This window comes from Bacillus rossius, chromosome 2 (genome assembly GCF_032445375.1).
Source record: "Bacillus rossius redtenbacheri isolate Brsri chromosome 2, Brsri_v3, whole genome shotgun sequence".
NCBI lineage: Eukaryota > Metazoa > Arthropoda > Insecta > Phasmatodea > Bacillidae > Bacillus > Bacillus rossius.
In genome coordinates this window covers 3,187,443-3,208,243 of record NC_086331.1, presented here as the reverse complement: position 1 = coordinate 3,208,243, position 20,801 = coordinate 3,187,443, and the positions used below count along the sequence as shown (strand labels likewise).

At 39.1% G+C, this 20,801-nt stretch overlaps 1 protein-coding gene across 15 annotated transcripts in view; it reads right to left on the bottom strand.

The window, feature by feature from the left end:
* LOC134529035 (forkhead box protein P1-like) overlaps positions 1 to 20,801 on the bottom strand; it is a 565,106-nt gene that overhangs the window by 365,912 nt on the left and 178,393 nt on the right. Inside the window, exon 1 of one of the 15 annotated variants that reach the window (XM_063362728.1) lies at positions 8,313 to 8,575. The exons of the other annotated variants lie outside the window; for them this stretch is intronic. The gene's annotated coding sequence lies outside the window, so the exon portion shown is untranslated. Of the gene's footprint in view, positions 1 to 8,312; positions 8,576 to 20,801 lie in introns of those variants that run through there. 15 annotated transcript variants of the gene reach the window in all.

Here is a 20,801-nt window from a genome sequence, read left to right as displayed (position 1 = left end):
TTATACGTTTGTGGTTGCGATCAGTAGTTGATACGTTAACGAGAACTTAAAATTGTACTACGAAATGTGGCCAGAGTATAAATTCAGAATATATGAAGTGTGTATTCTGTGTGTACGCATGTACAAGAACACCTAGGCTGGGCAGGCTCTAGCATGAAACTTACGAATGGTTTCCGGTAAGTCACCTGAACAAAACTGTAACCACACTCGTATTTCACACGAATCTGTCTAGAACACTGTGGCCTGATAAGCTGTATATTTATTTTATTAGCTTCTTTCCAATAAACTGAAAATCAAGCGCAACTTTGGATGTTCCATTGTTAAACAAAAATTGTCACTGCAATCAATATTTAAACGAGTGGGGGGAAACGGGGTCGTAATTTTATACGGTTTTATTTGCACCAGTATTCACAATACCAATTAGATCCCCACACTTAATGTCTGTTCACAAATCACTAGGTATCTGTCCAGTCCACAGTTCGCACTCCTCACTGGAGCTAGGCCCACAGTGGTTCGCCCCTCACCTCGCGCCTGTCCACTCACAGCCTCGCGCCACTCAGTCGCACTCTCACGATCCCGTCGCTCCAAGGAGGGTCTCTCATCCGGGGCGACTGAAATGCTGCCCCTTTGAAGGGCAGCCCTTCAGGATTTTTCTGACAGTAGTGTTTTTGAAAGGTTGTCTGAATTGTTGCCCCTTCACGATTTTTCTGACAGTGGTTAGTTTGAAAAGTGACGTAACCTAACCTAACCTAACCAAACCTAACCTAACCTAACCACTGTCAGAAAAATCCTGAAGGGCTGCCCATCCAAGGGGCAACAATTCAGACCTTACAAAAACACCACTGTCAGAAAAATCCTGATGGGCTGCCCTTCCAAGGGGCAACAATTCAGACCTTACAAAAACACCACTGTCAGAAAAATCCTGATGGGCTGCCCTTCCAAGGGGCAACAATTCAGCTGCCCCTCTCATCCTCCTCACTGGACTCGCACGTCACTCTTCTCAACTCCTTTCGGATCTGCCGCGGAGGCGTCGCTTCTTTTATACCAGTTGGCCGTCTTTCTGGAACTCTCTGGAGTGGTTGTGACGTGTCGCGTCATCCCTTCACGCGGCGGCCTCTGTAAGCCCGCGGAGTTACCAGACCGCTGAGGGGTAGACGACAGCGCCGAAGGAGGACGCGCGGGCAGGGGGGTGGCGAGGCAGGGCCGCCCTAATCCCCGAAGGTATGCGCGCGTGACGTCAGTAGCCGTGCGGGGCCGCCAGGCTCAACTACCTGGCACGCGTTCGTTACAATGCAATAAGTTTTAAGTGCAATGAAAAAATTCCATTATTTTACTCGCGCGAAACAAATTCGTTACCGTATCTAACATATAGTATTCGAGTAATTCTTTAAATAAAACACGATGTTCTTCTCACTCGATATGGGAATAGTAAGATTCGATCTCATGCGTCATGTTGATTTGTTTAATTCTTTCGATTTCACTTTTATTTAAGTTTTTTTTTAATTGTCACTCGATACACATATTGTCAACTTATATAAATATATATTTAGTGTTATATAATGGCTCTAAAAACTGTGGTGCAAGTGTTCGAAATTATTATCACTTACACCCATTATTTACACTAAGTGAATATATTTTAAAAGCATTTCTGACAAAATTACAAATGCAAAGGAGGTACAGAGTTGAAATTAATGACGAAAAAATTAAAAAAAAAAAAAACAAAGAGCGCGAAACCGAGCATTAAACACAGGTAACCTTGATGTCTTGGTGTGTGTGTTTGTAGGGAGGAGGGGGAATACCACTGGTACAACGCACGCAAACGAGCTGTTTCTAATTGCTAGAGCCTGTCTCGTGTTACTTGTCTTGAACCTAACAGTCCTCGCGAAAAGCCGAGCCAGTGGTACCAACTGTCACTGGCAAAGCGATCACACGAGGTTGTTTCGCAAACACTGCTGACGGAGAACAACAGCGGCAGAAATGTTGCGCACAGGAGCGAACAGTGGGGGGAGAGATATAACACCCCCTCCCCCCCCCCCCCACAATCATGCGATCTGAGCGCACCCCTGGTTACGCAGCCCACGTGAGACAAAGCACCAGGCACCGACTGTACTCGCCAGACGCGTCAGCCCCTGTGGAAGGGGTGAGTACGTGGACGCGGGAGGGGGTGAGTGAGGGGAAAGGCAGCTGTTTCGCAGTCTCCCCCTCCTCCCGTGATCCTCGTGTTGTTGCACTCGGCGTTGTTGACGCTCTTGTCCCCTCCTTCACTTCCCCTCCGGCGCTGCGTGGCCGGGTTCAGGCTGTGCGCTACCTCTCGCTACATGGCGGCAGTCGCCTTAACACCCTCTTGGGCTCATCCAAGGACCCCTTTACCCTATATAGAGGTAGAGAACCATTTGTAATACAGAAAGCAGTGTTAAATAAATATTTAATGCACAAAAAAAATTTTTTTTTGTTATTTAAATTCTTAAAGATATGCCCATATTGGCCAGTATCTGAAATTTACACCATTAACATTTAATTCGATCCAAGACAGTAATACACACATTTTTTTTTTTTAGTTTAAAGGTGAGATGCTGATTATAAAAAACCAAATTGAAAACTTTTTTTTGTACATGAAATCTAACCACGTGGGCCGAATTTCGCTAATTGTACTGCTCATGCGTTGTTTGCTGTCAAGCGGGAAACGAAAGTACATTTAAATACGTACCCGCATTTATCCCTTTATCAAACAGTGTCAACACCCTTATTTATCCCTATCAGTCTTTACTGAGGAGTTTTCAAGGGGATAATAAGTGATATTTAAGGATTTTTAAGGCCCCTTATTCAATTACAGACAAATTAAGGACTTTTAAAAGATATTAAGTTGGCATAAGAACCCTGTCTTTTACTAAACAAGTTCATGCATTTTTTAATGAAATGAAAGGCAAATTTATGTGTCAGTCATACCACCTAGTGAAAGTATGAAGTATGTGGTGTACAGTTTTGGATTAAGACCTTGCCTACCTAGGCATACATAAACACGGTGTAGTGCTTCAGAAGAAACCACGTGATTAAACTGCCCAAGATATCCGAGTGGGGTGTGTTTACGAAAAGCGAATAAGAACACAATGAGGGCGAAATAGTAGTTCTGTTTCAGTTTTTCGTATTTAAGCTGTATTTTTATTTGACAAAAAATGGCTATGAAGCTTGTTTTCAGAGTAACGTTTAGGCATTAAATGCCCGGTGAAGATTCTTGAAAGCAGTCAATGGCTTTTCATTACACCTTTATAATTTTTATCCGCCATCTTATGTTATGGTTACCGCTCAAATTTCATAGCTGCCCTATGCACGACGAGAAGACTGCGCGCCAGTTCAGAGCCGTGCGATTAGAGGCGATTTCACGCTAGAAGCACCAACGAGCGTCATCCTTATCATCCCGGCTCACCAACACAAATGCACCCCTGACTAGGCGGGAAATTTAACCATTATTTGCAGCCTTTGTCCTTAAAAAGTTTTTTAATAAGCATTTATAAATTAATAAAAAATTAAGTTTTCAAAAACCTTGAAACAGGTTTCAACGGTACAGGAAAAAATCTAATTTAAAATAAAGTGTTTAAAGAGGAAGGCTACCTACGAACAGTTAACGGAAAACTGTATACCACATGATTGAATGCTTTCAGTGAATATTAGGACTGACATACTAATTTTCCGGTACGTTCATAAAAAAGCATTGAATAATTACTTGTTTCCTAAAAAAAATGTTTATTAACAAATAAATATGGTTATTTTACGAATTCATTTAAAACCATTTGCAAAAAAATCCAGAAATATAATAACCAATATAATTTAAAATACTACATGTAAGTTTTGATTTATTTTAGGGATGTTCACGGAAATTTATTCCAAAATTTCTCCTGCAGGTATTAGAGCATCATAAATGGTCTCTATACATACGTATTTGCCCAGACCATTTTTTTTGAAGCTGTAAATGTCCACAAAAGATATAATTATCAGCACTTGCGAAACTTTTCACCGCTATTATATAATTAGCTCATACCTGTTGAGAAATATAATAAATGTAAGAGCGCTATTACAATGATTTTACTGGGAAAGTCCCTCAACTGAAAGTAATGACAAGAAATTAATATAACAAAAAGTGATTTAATGCTAAATTTCCCCGCACTTAATTATGGTGACCATGAGAGCATTTTATTGTGTAAAGAATGAAACTTGAGAAAATCATTATTTTGCAACTAAACTGTTAAGAAAATTAGTATTGAATCACGCTGAAAGCTAGCTTTTATTTGCATGTATTCCGTATTTACAGAATAAGTAATGTGTTGCCACATAAAATACGTGTCACACAAAAAAAGTTTAAAGGTTATGAAACCTCAATAAAAATTACTTTACAATGGTAAATAGTATACAGTTCATAGAATAGTAGCAAAATTTAATTTTATTTCCGTCAAAATAAATTTCAATTAAATTATTTATGGTAGTGGTAAAGTAGTTTTATTTATTAGAATTAATATGCAATATATAATTAAATCAAAATTTTATTTAATAAAAAAACCGCGTCTCGAATGAAATCGCACCAGGAAATTATTACTTACGTTGATTCGTAGTCACGAGAGACACATTGGTCTGCGGTAAAAAAAAAAAAAAAAAAAAGAGCCTTCACTTATTGGGTTTGAACGCATGGCTGTGAAAAGGTTCGTGCGGTACAAACAGTGGGTGTTGACGCTTTTTGTTTGTGCTCTCGCCCGATCTGTGGGAAGCCGTAAAGATGATTTTAAAAAACATCCGCCGGGAAAACCATGTTCTACGAGCGGCGAGGCGACAGTACCGCGAAAACGTCACTTCATCGAGAAGCTGCCACGTCATCGGGACAAACAACAGCCACGAAGGTGCTTCCCTTTTGTGCGTATAGTCCTGTGCGAGCCTGGTGCAAACTTTCAAGAATCATCAACTTACTTCTTTTCATAATTTACTACTAAAAAAAAAAAAAATTGTATATCGTGGAAATACGGTGCCTACGTTCTCTTATCAGTAGAGATTTAAGTGTTGAAACGAGAATTAAGTAATGGTGACGTTGACTACGATGCTGGATAAAAGGTATATAATAGAATTTTTAAAACATTTTAAACTATTGGAAAATAAAAATACATTCATGGGCATTTTTTTTGTATGCGGCAGATTTCAGTGGTTTGCTGTTTGTGGTTAAGAATAATAAAAAAATTACTTTTCTGAAGTAAAGGTAGTAGATTTTTTTAACAGTTATTTGGAAATCCAATTCTAATGAGGAAAAAAAAGCCCTAGCAAATAACTTTGTTATTGCTGTTTTTATTTAGGTAGTACTGCTAGTCGCAAAGTCTATTGGCCTAAAATATCTTCAAAATATTCCGTGTGTTCTATACTTTCTTTGTATGACGCGTTTCTCTGAACACACAGGGACGATACGATAACATTTAATATTTTGGTTGAATTAATTACCATAAGCAAACGCCTGTTTGGGGAGTAATTATAATAGTTTTTGTAACACTTTTGTTTAAAAATTTTTAAAACATAAATGTTGTTTTAAAAGATTTTATGGAAATGAGTCATTGCTGGTTTTCACTTATGTCATATAGAAACCACAACAATGGACAGGAAAGACGAATGCAGTAGTTCACACAAAAACAACCCAAAACAGCCAATATTAAATGTGTGAATGCATGGACAGCACAGAGAATTCATACGAAGGAATTAGTTTGAAAAAATACCACGGCACAGACGAACACAGAGCAGTTGTATCAAAAATAAAACATTCAGACAAACAACATTGTACAAAACAGTGACAAACAGACGAACTCAACGATAATGAAAAAAAAAAAAAAAAACATTTTCTAGACAACACCAAGATGGCGGCACAGACGAACACAGTGTTGGAGGGGGGATCGTTAAGTCTTGCAGTTGCAAAGTACACGAAACTCACGTAGGGGCACTATTCGATAACGAGAGAGAGAGAGAGCGCGCTTTTTTTCAAACGCGTTGTTTACAAAGAAAGGGACTACCCCTTCCCCACCCCAACTTACCCCTGTAGATCCACCCCTACAAACACCCCTCCCCCCCCACCTCTTTCGAAAAAAAACTACACGCTACTGCACAAGAGGGTCGCTATTAGAAATTCTTACTTTTTACTGGAAACAACTGTACTTATTCGCAATCTGTTCTCGTGCGATACGGAAACAGGTCCAGACAACGAGACTTTCAAGATAAACTGTCGCTTGGTAATATTCATCCGCAGCCCTTCGACATGGGCATGTTAAAACATTGCAATTGTGTATCTTCAAAACCCACGCAAGCATTATCCATTGGCCTGTGTCACAAACATTTCAACGATTGTACTAAAAAGTCAGCGCTCGTAGGCGACAAGACGAACAGACTGTCCTTGGTGTATGTCCAGACAGCGATAAGGGCCACTCTGCCACGCGCTTCAATCGCCCAGTCGCACCTACGAGCGAGGTGTTGACGGCCCAGTCTTCAAGTCGAGCTACGTGCAAATATGGGACTTACGGCGGTGACGTTTCACTTCATGCGGCAAGTGGCGAAGACTTGTACTTGGTACCTGAAGACCGTACAAGCCTTTCGCGAAAATGCATGCTTAAAAAAAGTAAAAATACCCTGAGTATCGCACATGTTATGTAAGAACAAGTAACATATCAAAAAGCTATTCGAAACTGGACAAGACAAAAAAATAAAAAAAGGACGAGTTCTGTGATCTCTACGTGCCCATGACGTTTTGTGATGCAAAATTTGAAAGCAAAATTTTGAAACTAATCCCCACAGAAGCAAATGTAGTTTATTCTGACTTGAATATTCCGCTGTTCAAAACATTTTCAGCGTGCATTTTATCCACAAAAAATACGCGATTGTGATATGTATATTTGAATCACTGATAGGCATAAAAAAATTAACAGATATGAAGTTGTATTTAGCAAACACTTATAGTATTCAAGATACTTGTCCGGTTGCTGCAATTTGTCATGAACACGGTTTTTTGATGTAGATGAAATGGTCTTCAACCGGTGTCTCAACCATCGATTTTTAATGATACGGAATCTCAGAACCATAAGTAGATTTTTTTGATATTACTATATTTTCGCTATTACCACACTGTATAACTATATAGATAGTTTAAGAAAATATTTTAAATAGTGCCAATTTGTTATAGTATTAAATCCCTCCAAATTCTAGGTACTTTTGTCTACTATATGATGCCACCTCAAGAAAATTTTAACTTAATTTACATTACGAGAAATTTTGGGGTGCTAAGAGTTTCTTGAGTCATAGGTACCTACCGAGGCATGGGAGTTATAAGGGTGACATTGGCTGGGGCATAGAATGCTGAATCACCTCTATGCGCGAGACACCGCGTCTCTGCAGGACTTAGTCAATGATAAGCTACAGTAGTGCTATACATTCATATTAAGTCCAGAGAGCGGGTTATAGCATTCCATGATTTGAAAAATTAACGTTTTCACATTTTCATAATTATAAAAAAGGATAGATTTGAACAAAGGGTTTGTTTGTGCCAAGTTTAAAAATATGTACCACTGATTTTCATAATTGGCACCACTGAAACCAAAAGCAGGATATTTTTTTTTTTTATATTGCGTGACCTTACGCAACATAGCAGGATCAAAACAAACTCTGGCACTTAAAACTCTCAACGATTTTGTAGGCAGAAACGTTATTTTCAAATTATTTATTACTCTAGCACACAATGTATCATTAAGTTTAATATTAAACACATTGCTTTCATTTCCTTTTTTTTTTTAATCGTACAAATCGTATAGAGTACCTACTAGTTTCGTAACTCCACTTCATTTGGCATAGTTAGATATGTTGGCACCCTTGTTACAACCCCGTGAAAGTCAACATCGGGAAAGGGTAGCTGTTTTTACTTAACACCCCACGACAGAATCTAATACGCTTTAACATTTCAAGCTCGACCTTTTTTTTTTTTTTTGGGAAAAGGGGTGGGAGATGAGAAAATGTGCCAAGGCAAGTGTTTACAACGAAGCTGGAGAAAGAAAGGCGCAACGAGTGCATGTCAGCACGTTAGGTTTAATTATTTTCAAACCACTAACATTCTATTTCTCAAATAGAAGAACAAAAGGCATTGTTGTGGACAATGAAACGAAGTAGTTCTTTTACAGACGTAACACGTTGACTCCCGCAGAGGGGTGTGGGGAGGGGGTGCGGGACGCAAGACGCATGCGCGTAACCGACGCCGAAGGAAGGAACAGAGCGAAGACCAGGAGGAAGAGAGAGAGAGAAGAATAACTCACCCGCGGGTCAGCAGGCGCCGGGCGAAGACAGACGCGTCACACGCAGCACGCACTCCCGCGCACACGCAGCACGCAGCACGCACCCGCGACAAGACGTGGCGTCTCCTCCGCGCGTCCACTGCAGACTAACTAACGCACACGCGGCGACAGGCGAGGCGAGCCGAGCGAAGCCCAACAGCTGCCAGCTAGCCCGCTCTCTGTTTACAATTCATCTATTCTCTGTATACAGGAGGGCTGGGCGCAGCTCTACAATCAACAACCGCACACACACTCGCTCTCTCTTCCCCCTCCCTCCGCGCCATGCCACCTCCTCCTCCCCCCTCCAGGCGTGTCTCGCTCCCCTCCCCCCAGGGGTAAAAAGCGAGTAGTTGATCTCACCCCCTGAGGCCACGCGTGCACCCGCCGTCAGCGTCTGTCCAGGGGGAGGGGGCAGCGGGGCGGGAGGGGTAGCGCACGCTTGCCAACGCAAGAAATAAATCAATAGCTCGCGTAACTACCGCTGGAGGCGCGCGTGACGTTTTTAGCGCGCGGAACGAACGTCCGAGTAGCGCGCAAGTCTTCGGCCGCTGGGGACCTTCTGCTCTTACCTGCATGCAACCAACCGGCTTCCGTTCAACGAACCTGTAGAATTCTCCGGGGGAGGCGATACAAAACTATAGATAAAAAAAATTGGTTGTCTGTAAAGTCGGCTTACGGACGATAGTTTAACGTGACAACGTCATAACAAAACATTGATGAAATGGTTGCATACTTTATGAATAAAATTTAATCAGTTTTATTTTAAAAATAAAAGAATAAATACTTGAAAATATACTAGTAATCAGATTTTTAAAATGCAAGAATAATTAACCTTTATTGCCGAGATTGTTGTTGTAATAAGCAATGAAAACCACATCAACTTTTCACTTCACTTTATAAACAGTCGAGTGGAAGAGAGATAGATGCGGCGCAAGCGTACAATGAGCGTAACGGGACACATCGTAACGGAACAATGTGCGTAACGGGACACTTTTTCGTGCGTGCAGCCGGCGTTCATCGATTTATTAGACGTCGTCACGTCAATGTTCATTGTCGGTGGGCACGAGGTGAATACAGGCGGAAAAAACACGACATGGGCATGACCTGCGGTAACGAAACGTGCAGTGATTCAGGGTAACGCTGGAAAGCTTAAATCAGGATGGCCTGAACCTGATTCGACTTCACGCAGGCCGTCTGGACAACTCTCTCCGTCCCAAAACACATTAGCTTCGTTTTATATCGCTATCACTCAACTCATGTTCTGTTAATCAAGATGTAAGTTTTATTTTTTTTGCCCACGACGTCATTTACGTATTCCATTCACTACTTTCATTTTGTCAATATTTCTCACACAGTTTTGTGGCCACCACAAAAAAAGTTTGTCATTTTTGAACTAACATCAATATATAAATAAAATTTATTATTGACATCAAAAATATTGGTATTGCTAATAAACAACTCTATAGACAATATAATATAATTTTGTCACCAAAATGTATGCCGTGCTATTTATATGGATAAAATATTGTGTGGGGACTACTAAACTGTTTTTTTTTTAAATTAAATATATGTTAGTACTCTATAAATGACATATCTCGCATACGCACAGGACTGACAAGGTTTTGGTCGGTTCGAAACCACTGAATTCCGTTTTTAATCGCTCGTAACTTGAACAATGCCAGTTACTGAGGATCTAGCTGGCAATTACTGTCTTGTATTTTCAGTTTTATTTTATATTGGCACAACGTACCTTCAGCAACGAGGGCATCAGAGACAGACAAACACTGAATATGACCAGGAAGCTGAATAAGGAGTGGGTCGCTGTATTTGCCTGGATTCATTTACGAGAACAGTATACATGGACAAAGATTCGAACCTGGGTCCTTTCGAATGCAAGTAGTGGTAGAAGTAATAAAAGTAGCAGCAGTAGCAGGAGGGGTAGTATAAGTAGCAGTTTTATTATTATAAGTAGCTTAGAAGCAATATTAGCAGCAATCGTAGTATCAGCGGAAGTAACGTTTGTGGTAGAAGTAGTTGTAGCATTGTTATCAGTAGTTATAGCAGTACCAGTGTTAGTAGCAGTATTAGTAGTAAAATCAGCAGCAGCAGTAATAGAAGCAGTTAGTGGCTGTATTAGTAGAAGTAGTACGTCGAGAGTAATTTAACTCAACATATAACTACACAAATAATATTTACCACAATAAAATAAAATGTTAGTCTTGCTCGGACGTTGCTGAGCCCGCAGAACGTTTGACGGAATGCAACTGCATGTGATGAAAGATTACTCACACTTGCAAGAAAAAACGCGAATGTGTTTCTCTGGTGCAGCCTGCACGTGGCAGGGCAGAAACGAAGCGAACAGCCACGCGTGCTGTTTGGAAAACGAGTCGAGCACGAACTCTCCAACTGAAACGTGTCCTGTCTTCGCGGGTACCAGGAAAATATGTACACGGTTTTTTTTTGTCCTCTTCTTCAAACTGTTTGTCCGATTTACGAAACAACTCTTTGAAACAAGAGGATAGAGGGGAAAAAAAATCGAGACGCGTGACGCAATGAAAACTAGCTTCCACAGCAGCCAGACAGTCATGCAAGTGAACAGCTGCAATCAGGTCTATTCATGTCTGTTATCTCCGCAGACATTCGAAACTCTGGAAGTTCCTTGCTGCTCTTCCCAATTGCGTCGCAACAGTGCGAAGAATATTTTTTCTAAACAGGACATAATTTTTTAAATACTTTACTTCGTTTCAACGCCTCGTTTACATAAATGTATTTAACAGGTAAAATCATACATTATTTTGCTTCTAGTATTTCGTGTTTTGCACATAATATTTTTAAAATCATAATTTAACCATATTTGATTGTTTATAAAAAATTATACTAAACAATTCCAAAATTTGATGGTTTTTATGAACTTAATAACAAATGTGTATGACAGTCCAAGCATGTACTGAAATCATTAAATAATGTGAATACAGTTTTGTGTTAAACATTCGTATGTAACGTTCATCTCAAAACTTTTTTTTTAGTATATCATTAATTAAATCAATAAAAATGTGTTTTTTTATTTTTTATCTCAGAACCACAGTAACGTGAGTTTTCCCGGGTTTTGGAAAACCAGCTAGCCAGCAAGCACTGGAAAACCCAAATCACGGTTTTCTGAAATGCCAGTCTTGTGCCATAAAGAAACACGTATCAGTTGTTTCCCGGCTCTCTGCTTATACGTCTGCTTTATTTTCATTGAACAGAAAGTCATACAAGAAAACCATTTGTGATGATAGATTAGTGAAAATATTTTGACTTTCCAGTGAAAAGATAACGCGCCTGGTATATTTTATTATAATATTTATAAACACTTTGAGAATTTTCCTGCCATTAGTTACATTTCAAGCGTGAAAAAGCGGTTTATTAATCGAAGATGAACACCGCTGCTATACTATAGATGATGGTTTATGCCATAGTGGACTTCTAAATTTATGTCAAATTTCCTTACTGATAAAGCGGGAAGACCGGCCTTTTGGCAAAGACAGACCTTCGTAGCGCAGTCCGGTACAAACTGGATGTTAGAACTATATTTTACCTTTCAAGTTTGGTAGCCCTCATGAGAATCGATAGCTTGTTATAAATTATCATGAGACTTTTGCCGACGGCAAAAATTTAACAATAATGTGTACTTGCTCACAATCAACAATATGAAAAAAGTTACAAATTTATATAACTGTATATATACATACAGAGTGTTAATGGGAAGAAAAAATTGACAGTCAATAAAAAATTTATCATAAAAGGAGAACGTACGTTCTTGAAATGATTCATGCGCGGTTTTGGGAGGAGGCCAACCATATATAAACCCCCTGTTTTCCAGTATCCGATATCAGTTTGCATGGGTCTGGTGACGGGAACAGATGCCAGATCCCGAAACAGCGCAACTGTTTTGTCACAGCAAACCTACTGTTTTCGTCGTTGTTGTCGTCGTTGTGTTGTCCATAATACCTGTTTAGGTTCATCGTTGGGTTTATTTGTTTGACATCAGCTGATTTAGTCTTGTTTTGCTGTGGGTTAAAGGTTTCATGTTTATTTGTTATTTTGCATTTATGAATTTCCCCCACGACCAACAGTGAAAAACTGCAATGGCGTACGTCCAAGATATTGTTTTTAACCAGAGGAGAATGTACCATTTTGTGGAGTTTTACCCGACGGTGAAATATTGAAAAAAAATTATTACCATCTTATGTTCTACGAATATTAAGGATGTAATTATTTGTTATGAAAGATGAACTGACATATAAACGTGCGATGGCTGCTCGGTGGCTTGAATGTCGGAAGACATCCAGTGGCTTCCTCCGTGGCGCATTGGTGTCCTCCTTGTGTTTCCCCTCTTCCCCCTCCCACGCTTGTTTTTGTGCCTCTCCTTCCATGCTTCCTCCCCTCCCCCCCCCCCCCTCACGCACGCGTGGCTCGAGACGCTAGCCTCGTCCGTCCGTCAGCCGACTGAGCTGTGATTGGCCAGAGCGAAGCACCGTCTCCGCAAACCTCAACCAAGTCCTTTTGAAAACTTGTGTACCAAGCAAAACTAGCATAAACACAATCTAACAACGATCTATATCACATTTCTTACTAAATCTTAATTCCGGTCAAAATCAAGTATGCGACCACATCAATATAAATGAGTGAAAAACGCTCAGATAGCTCCACTTAGACCATAAAATCACTAAAGAAATGCACTTTTCACGCAATAGCCAACAAACTGACCTCCATTGGCCAGAGCCAAATCCACTAGCCAATGAGAGCGAGGCAACGCCTCGCATACCTTGACGACTTCATTTTTTTAACCACATGCATTGCTTGCATTGTTTTTTTTTTCTACAGCATATTGCTGTGACCTTGGACGCCTTCGAATTATATTTTAACAATCTTTCGGCTTACCTATTAACGGGTAAAGCCCAGGCCTACTTCAAAATTTTGCTAGCCATGACTTAGGCAGAGGATGTTCTACCCTGTCCAATATAGCTAATGCTGACCAATGGGAGGACAAGAGCCCCCAAAAAGGCGCGCACACCTCCCCCCCCCCCCCCTGTGACGAATGGCGGCCTCTGTCTAGTTCTGGTTCAGTTCTCATGGAGAACATAGTTGTCATGCGTCGCTGCGGTACTTCGAGTTAATTCATGGCAACACTTGGGCGACTTGTGAACTTGTGTTGAGGTTCGTGTGGGAAGATCCACGTAGATTACTTACTGCTCTTAAAGTTTGTAAAATTACTTCTTTTTCGGTCTCCACCGTCTGGCTTTGCCATTCCTTCCTTTTTTATATGCTGTTGCATAATTGCGTGCTACTGGGTCTTGCAATGCTTCACATCACTTCGGTACCCCGGGGATCTCCATCTCCCCTAGAAATTCGAATTCTTAGTTTGTTTGCATTGTTTTTTACTCTCACCCTATGTTTGCTAAATTAGGGTTGAATAAATTTGTGAAACAATTTGTTCCAGTTTTCCCTTTGGCTGTTTAAAGGCTTAAAGTACTGATTTTTTTTTTGGATAGTTGTTGATATCTTTCCCCTGGGTGACTTACGAATGGTCGTAACCTTCGTCGTAATTAACCATTTGCTGTCGTTTTTGGCGTATGGCTAGGGATAGGAAAAATTCGCGGGTTCAATGACCTGCAGGATGAACTCCATAGTTCTACCTACACTCGGTCAAATGCCACCCACCCATTGGCTGCCGTCTTGTGAGACGTCCCAACGTAGCAGCCTGTGATTCGATAAAGCTTTGGTCGGGCGTTTCTAATTGGCCCAGAGTCATCCAGGTGAGTTGTGAGCCAATAGCAGAGGCAGCACTGAGGTGTAACTATTTGTATTTAAGCCTGTCGCGAAATGAACCCACGAATTTTTCCTATCCCTACGTATGGCGTATGTAATCGAACCTCCACGCAGTTAATTCCTTTCCTTGTAAATATTTTCATTGACTTCTGCTTCCTTGTAATTAAGTATTATTGTAATTGAAATATTTCCTCGTTTGTTTATTGTATCAATGAAGTTTTTATGAAAATCAATTTGTTAACGTTATTCATAGTGCTTGGGCTCTAATTCCGTGTTTAATTTATGTGAAGAAATTTTTGATGGAAAATATAAACTTAGGTTTTAAATATTTTTCCTTTTGTTTGTCATGCCCATAATAGTTACATTGTCTGTTTACAAGCTGCCCTTTTATCACATTAATCTTAACATAATGATTTCGTTTTTATAGTCACTTTTTACAACGTGGGAATGTAACATACTGCTTGCCAGTTGCAGCCAGTACTTTGCCAATGGACATATAAAAAAATTATTTATTTTCGATATTTAATTTTTTTCTTTACTATTTTTCAAACAGTTGCTTGTATAGTTCTTAAACATAAGTTACATAGTTACATACACCAGACGTTTGTGTAGATAAAAACCTTTTTAGAACAATAATTTCTTTAAAGTGACAACACGAATTTTTAAAATATCTTTGCGTTTTCATGTGCATCAACAATAACTCAACAGAAATAGCAACTCAGGCGAAACATTTATTCGAAAACTCCAGATCGTTACGGAAGTTTGACATTGTGGGTGAATTACATTATAGAACTGCAAACTTTTTATTTGCAATGTTAACTTTGTACATTCATTCGGTTGATAGGAAAACTGATTCTTAGTATCACTGAAGATTTTGTTCGAAATTATATAATTGCTAGTCATGACCCGCTTGCAAAGAAAATAGTTTATATATATATATATATATATATACATATATATGTATATATATACATTCAACCGTTTGTAACTGTGATAAATACTTTGTTTCCTCTTTTTCTATACTTTGTATGGTATAAGTTAAATGTGCTTTCCTCGCATTTTCCTACGAGTTGGAGCGCAAATCGAAAAAAAAAAAACAGTCTCATTAAAACTCTAACAGCTACATTGAAATGAAATAAAATTCTTTTTAGTAAGAGAACCGAGCAAAATACATCCAGAGACAAGTGAATGCTCGTCTCGTGTGACACGCGCAAAGATTATTTTTAGGTTATGCATTGTGCTTCTCGTGGCAGAACGCGGGTTGCTCGCTTTGCGTGGTCTTCCTCTGGCTTCTCCAAACTGAACTGTGTATAACTTGAAAGATTTGCACTCAAGTTTTGCACTTTTCAAAGCCTTTGTTCTAGTGAAACTTCACTGAGCGCGATAAGAAAAAGATTTCAAGGCCGAAACTTAAAGCAACGTTTTCGTGTAACACTCTTCTGAGAATAGGTACTCAGCCAAAGAGACATAAAGAGAGCACTATGCTATATACGTTGCTGTGGCTCGTTTTCGTTCTCCTCTTTGTGCATTGATTCGTCCCCCGCCCCCCCCCCCAAAAGAAATAGCACCAAGAGAGATAGATAAAATAAAAGGTATAAGACTGAGAATGTGCCCATGCACTTGTTTCAGAAAATAGACACAGGTATCCTATTCAGTCAGATGTGAATGCCTTAAATTTTATATTTGTTACAGGCGCGCTCACGTTCCTCCTTGTTCGACCAGCAGCGTAGAGAGCGCTGTTGAGACAGTCCCTGCATTTCCCGCATAGATAGCAAAGCCTACATTTCGCTCAGAGATTTGGGGTGTAACAAATGGCAGAACTGTTTGAAGAAATATTAACACACACAGTTTTTTTTAGTGGTGTGAGTATTTCAACAATAAATTATATTTATTGTTGATTCATCATTATATTTGATCAATAATTATTTATATTCTGAACAGTTATTTTTAAGTGAGTAATATATATTTAATTCACATTTATTAATTTATTTTACATTTCATCTAACATCTATTAACATAAAAAATGTTATGATTATTAAATACACGAAAAAGAAATGACAGTCAAAAACCTGCGCTGTGTTATTTTTAGAAAATTGTATTCTTTCTCTCTTTCTCTCTCTCGGGAGTTTTACTCCTTACGATATACTTGCGAGTCGACGTTTGAATTGCCAAATAAGTTTCACTTCTATCAAGTGTACTGAGTTACACGTGGTCTTTTGTTAATTTCGTTTATTTTACTATTGCGTATCTATACAACATACGCTGCAAATACATTTTCGCAAACTACTTGCAGCCATGCAAACATCACGTCAATATCCGATTTATTTTATATAAACGTAAAACTATTTTGAGAAGTACAAAAATAATGGTTCTGATCAGATTAATATATGGAAATATTTAATAACAAAAAATCATTTAAACAAGAAATTAAGAATTTAACATGGTTTTAAACGTTTAATTTTAATTTTTATCTTATAAAATATTCCTTTTTTTCTATTAAAAATTGTTTAATATCATTTATGAAAATATTGTTACTAGTGGGAAAATAGGTCCGGAAAGTGTAGCCGGATAAATGAAATATGGTTTTAATTATTACTAATATTTACAACATTAATTAACTCATAACGATTTAATAGTCTGTTCACTAATTAATAACACTTTCATTAAGTGCACAGTTTACTCTCCCCACTGTAGCTCGGTTCGACAGTGGTTCTCTCTACTGCTGGTCTCTCACCACGCACCTCTGTCCGAACACACTGTCTCGCACTACTCACTCGTCCGCCGCGCATACAACACCCGGGTGCTTCGTTCCCCGCTGCACCACGAAGTCCGTCTCTCGCCGCCCACTATCGCTCACTGAGGGCTCACTTGCCCTCTTCACTTCACTGCTCTCGCAGGCGTCGCCACTAGCCTCTGTCACTCTCGCACTGGACGCCGGGGTCACTGTTATGTACCTGGAAAGTTTTTCCCACCACAGTGTCGTGTCGTCAGAATACCCGACCCAGCACTCGAAGCTGCAAGAACAGTGGCGTCCTAGTTACGCCACTTCTCTCGACGGTGGTCCCGGGAGGCGCAGAATGTACCAGACGATACAGCTAGGCACCAGGGCTATTTGCAAAGGCGTTGGGAGAGGGGGAATTTTGGTTTCCCCAGAGATAAGCGCGTCCAGCGCACCGTTCTAGCCGTCATAGCCATATTTAGTAAATCTATTAGCTAACTTAATATACGTAATTTTTAGTGCGTCGCATCAGATACAACAAACATTTCTAACAAATTTAATACGTATAATTTCAAATGTTTTGTGCTTTATAAATTTTTGTTTTTCTAAAGTTTATTTTTAACTCGAACGTTTGATTAAACATGTATTAGTAGCGCCATTTATATTAAAATCTTTATAAATATATAACAAGGCATTCACACTAGCTTACAATCTTTAAAGTTGTTGCAAATTACTTTTCAATTAAGGTTTGGAAGAAATTTAACTCACAATAGAGGCCCAATATTCATACAATACATGAAATTTTTCATGAGGTTAAAGAATGATACTTGTCTGAAATTTTGGCGAAGTATGTCAGGGTTTGAGCAATGCAATTTAGATTGTAAAAATAAGAGGTTTTCTCCGATGAAACCAACAGACTGTGACCACTTTTGTGAGAAAATGTATGCAGAAAACTTTTAACTCGTAGCTTGCTATTTATCAGAAATACTCTTTAGTAAGAAGCAAGTTGTTTTGCGTTTTGAGACCCAAGAACAAGGCTGCGATAAGGGTTACAACGGCTCGTGCTTAAAGTGGCTCATCGCCTCTATTCGCAAAGCCGCGCTCTAGTTTGCGGGTTTTTGGTCGCAATACGTGCAACTACGGAAGTTTTCAGGTTAGGTTTAATACTCCATATGGGGTAATTTAATTTTCACGTAATTTTTCTTAAGTTTTATAGCAATATCTGACCATTTATCACTACAGTGTTAAATATTACGTATTTATGTTATTTTTTGTGAAAGATAAATTCTTCACTTTATCGGCTGTGTTTTAAAGTTATACAATTATTTACACTAGAAGCATTTGCCTGTCAGAACCATGCTCACTTATTATAGCTATAGTTGTATGGCATGCTGCAAACGATGAGCAATTTTTATAAAAACTAAAATAAATTTTATTTCTCAGGCTTCAAATTTCAATAGTTAAAAATAGTTTCTAAAACGTCCGTTTTTGATTTTTCGACACTTGCGAGATAAATGAAGAAACTGACTTACATGTGTATAACTACGTTTAATATTTTTAAGGGTTTTTCAAAGACAAAAAGAGAAAGGGAATTTCCGTGGTCCAAAACAAGCAGAATAAAGACAAAACCTACATGCCCTTTGGAGAACCCGGCAAGTAGTCTTAATCACATAGTCGTCAGTAGTATATGAATGGGGCCCCTGCGGCAGGCTTCAGGCTGTGGAGCCTGTGGAGCTGCACGCTCGAAAAAATGTCACGTTCCGGTCACCATATTGGATGAGCGTAACGGGACACAGTGTAACGGGACAAGTATGACATTGACCTTTGACCCTCAAAATTTGCCAAAATTGGGCAAAAATTGCCCAAAATTCCTCAAAAATCGCCAAAATTTCCATTTTTGTGAAAAAAAATTCCGCCAAAAAATCTCAAATAATTCCACAATCCAAAAATTAGGATTTCGAAAATCCTCAAAAGTCGTTTTGCCCTAGAAAGATCCCAAATTCCTAAAAGAGGTTTAAGCATCCTTGTCTACAGCCTCCGATAAGCCTCTGACGTCATCTAGGATTATGACCGCCATCTTGGATTAGTGTAACGGGACACAGCGTAACGGGACAAGTAGATCACGGCGGCCATTTTGTATCCGCCATCTTGGATCCGCCATCTTGGATGACGTAATTGTGTTCTCGAAAATTCCGGCATTGTGTTTTCCGCCATATTTGATGATGACGTCACCACTGAAATTTCCGTTACGGTCGCCTTCTTTAAAATCTTTATTTATTATCCGATTTAAATGAAATTTTTTTTAACAATTATAAAAAAAATTTAATAATAAAATTTAATAAAAATCATACTTTTACGACACGGAGTTCGGAGTCCTCGGTTCAAACCCGACGAGTGCAAAAAAAAAATGGCGACCGATCCTTCCCTCACAGTGGACGCAGGCAGACTGACTCCCACCAATTTTTTCAAACCATATATATCGTCACCTAGTATGACATCATGTCCGCCATCTTGTCTTCATCTGCTGGAGACCACCATCTTGTTTTCGTCTGCTAGAGTGTGCCGATACCATGTAGTATAATTATCTGGTCACCATACTTTTGTCCTCACTTTGACATTGAACTTTGACCTTGACCTTGACCTTTGACCTTGAAATGTGACCTTAACCTTGAAATTTGACCTTGACATTGAAATTTGACTTTGTCCTGGAAATTTGACTTTGTCCTTGTCGACCATCATGGATTCGACATTTTATGTTCAGTACATGCTACCAGGAGCTACCACCTGTCGAAGTACGCCATCTTGTGTGTGTACTTGTATTATAGAGTACATTTCTATCTGGATAATTTTATTCCAACCCGCTACAGTGCAGTAATCATTTAATACCGAGGTGCCCCCGCCATCTTGAAATTCGGCCGCCATCTTGAAATCATGTAATAATGTAGCTAGAAAAGCGGGAAATATCCAAAATTCATCAAAAAAATCACTCATTAACTTACATATTGATTCGAACCGCTCCAGTCCTTGGTTCGATCCCTGAATCATGCAAAACATTTAATTTTATATAAAAAAATAATAATTTCAATAAACCATGTTCAAAATTCTTAAAGAGACTTTAAATACTCTACTACCATCATCCTATCAGACATCAAGACCACCATATTGGAAATTCGTAATTGTAATGCTAGAGATTCGGGAAAAAGTTCAAAATTCATTAAATAAATTTGTAATCTATATACAGATTGATTAGATCGACTTAGGTCCATGGTTCGATCCCTGGCCGATACAAAACAACTTTAATTTTAAAAAAGTACCAGAAAAGTGTAAGGTTCGAGGAATAAAACACCAAAAAGTCTTTTACAAACATAATATTTATTACATAATTTCTATCCTACTACAGAATCACTTGCGAAAGCCAGCAATCTTATAAAAATTTAGCCCTGCATAGACGTGCAACGACTACTTCTTAGCTCCAAATGGTTCCAAATGATCCAAATGGCCTCCAAATGGCTCCAACAGCTCCAACAGCCTCCAAATGCTTAACACAGCTCCAAATAACTCCAAATGCTCCAAACGGCCTCCAAATGTCTCCAACAGCTCCAAATGCTCCAACAGCCTCCAAATGCTTAACACAGCTCCAAATGGCTCCAAATGCTTAACACAGCTCCAAATGGCTCCAAATGCTTGACAGCTCCAAATGCTTCAAAAGGCTCCAAATGCTCCAAATGTCTCCAACAGCTCCAAAAGGCTCCAAATGCTTCAAAAGGCTCCAATTCCTCCAAGAGCTCCATCTTCAATTGGTCCCAATTGATTCCAATTACTTTTCTTATCGAACTTGGCATGAATACTAACATGTCTTTATTAGTATACATTTTGACTGGCAGTGGTAACGTATTTTGCACCTTTAAGTTATAAGTTTTATTTAGAAATCAGATTTCGAT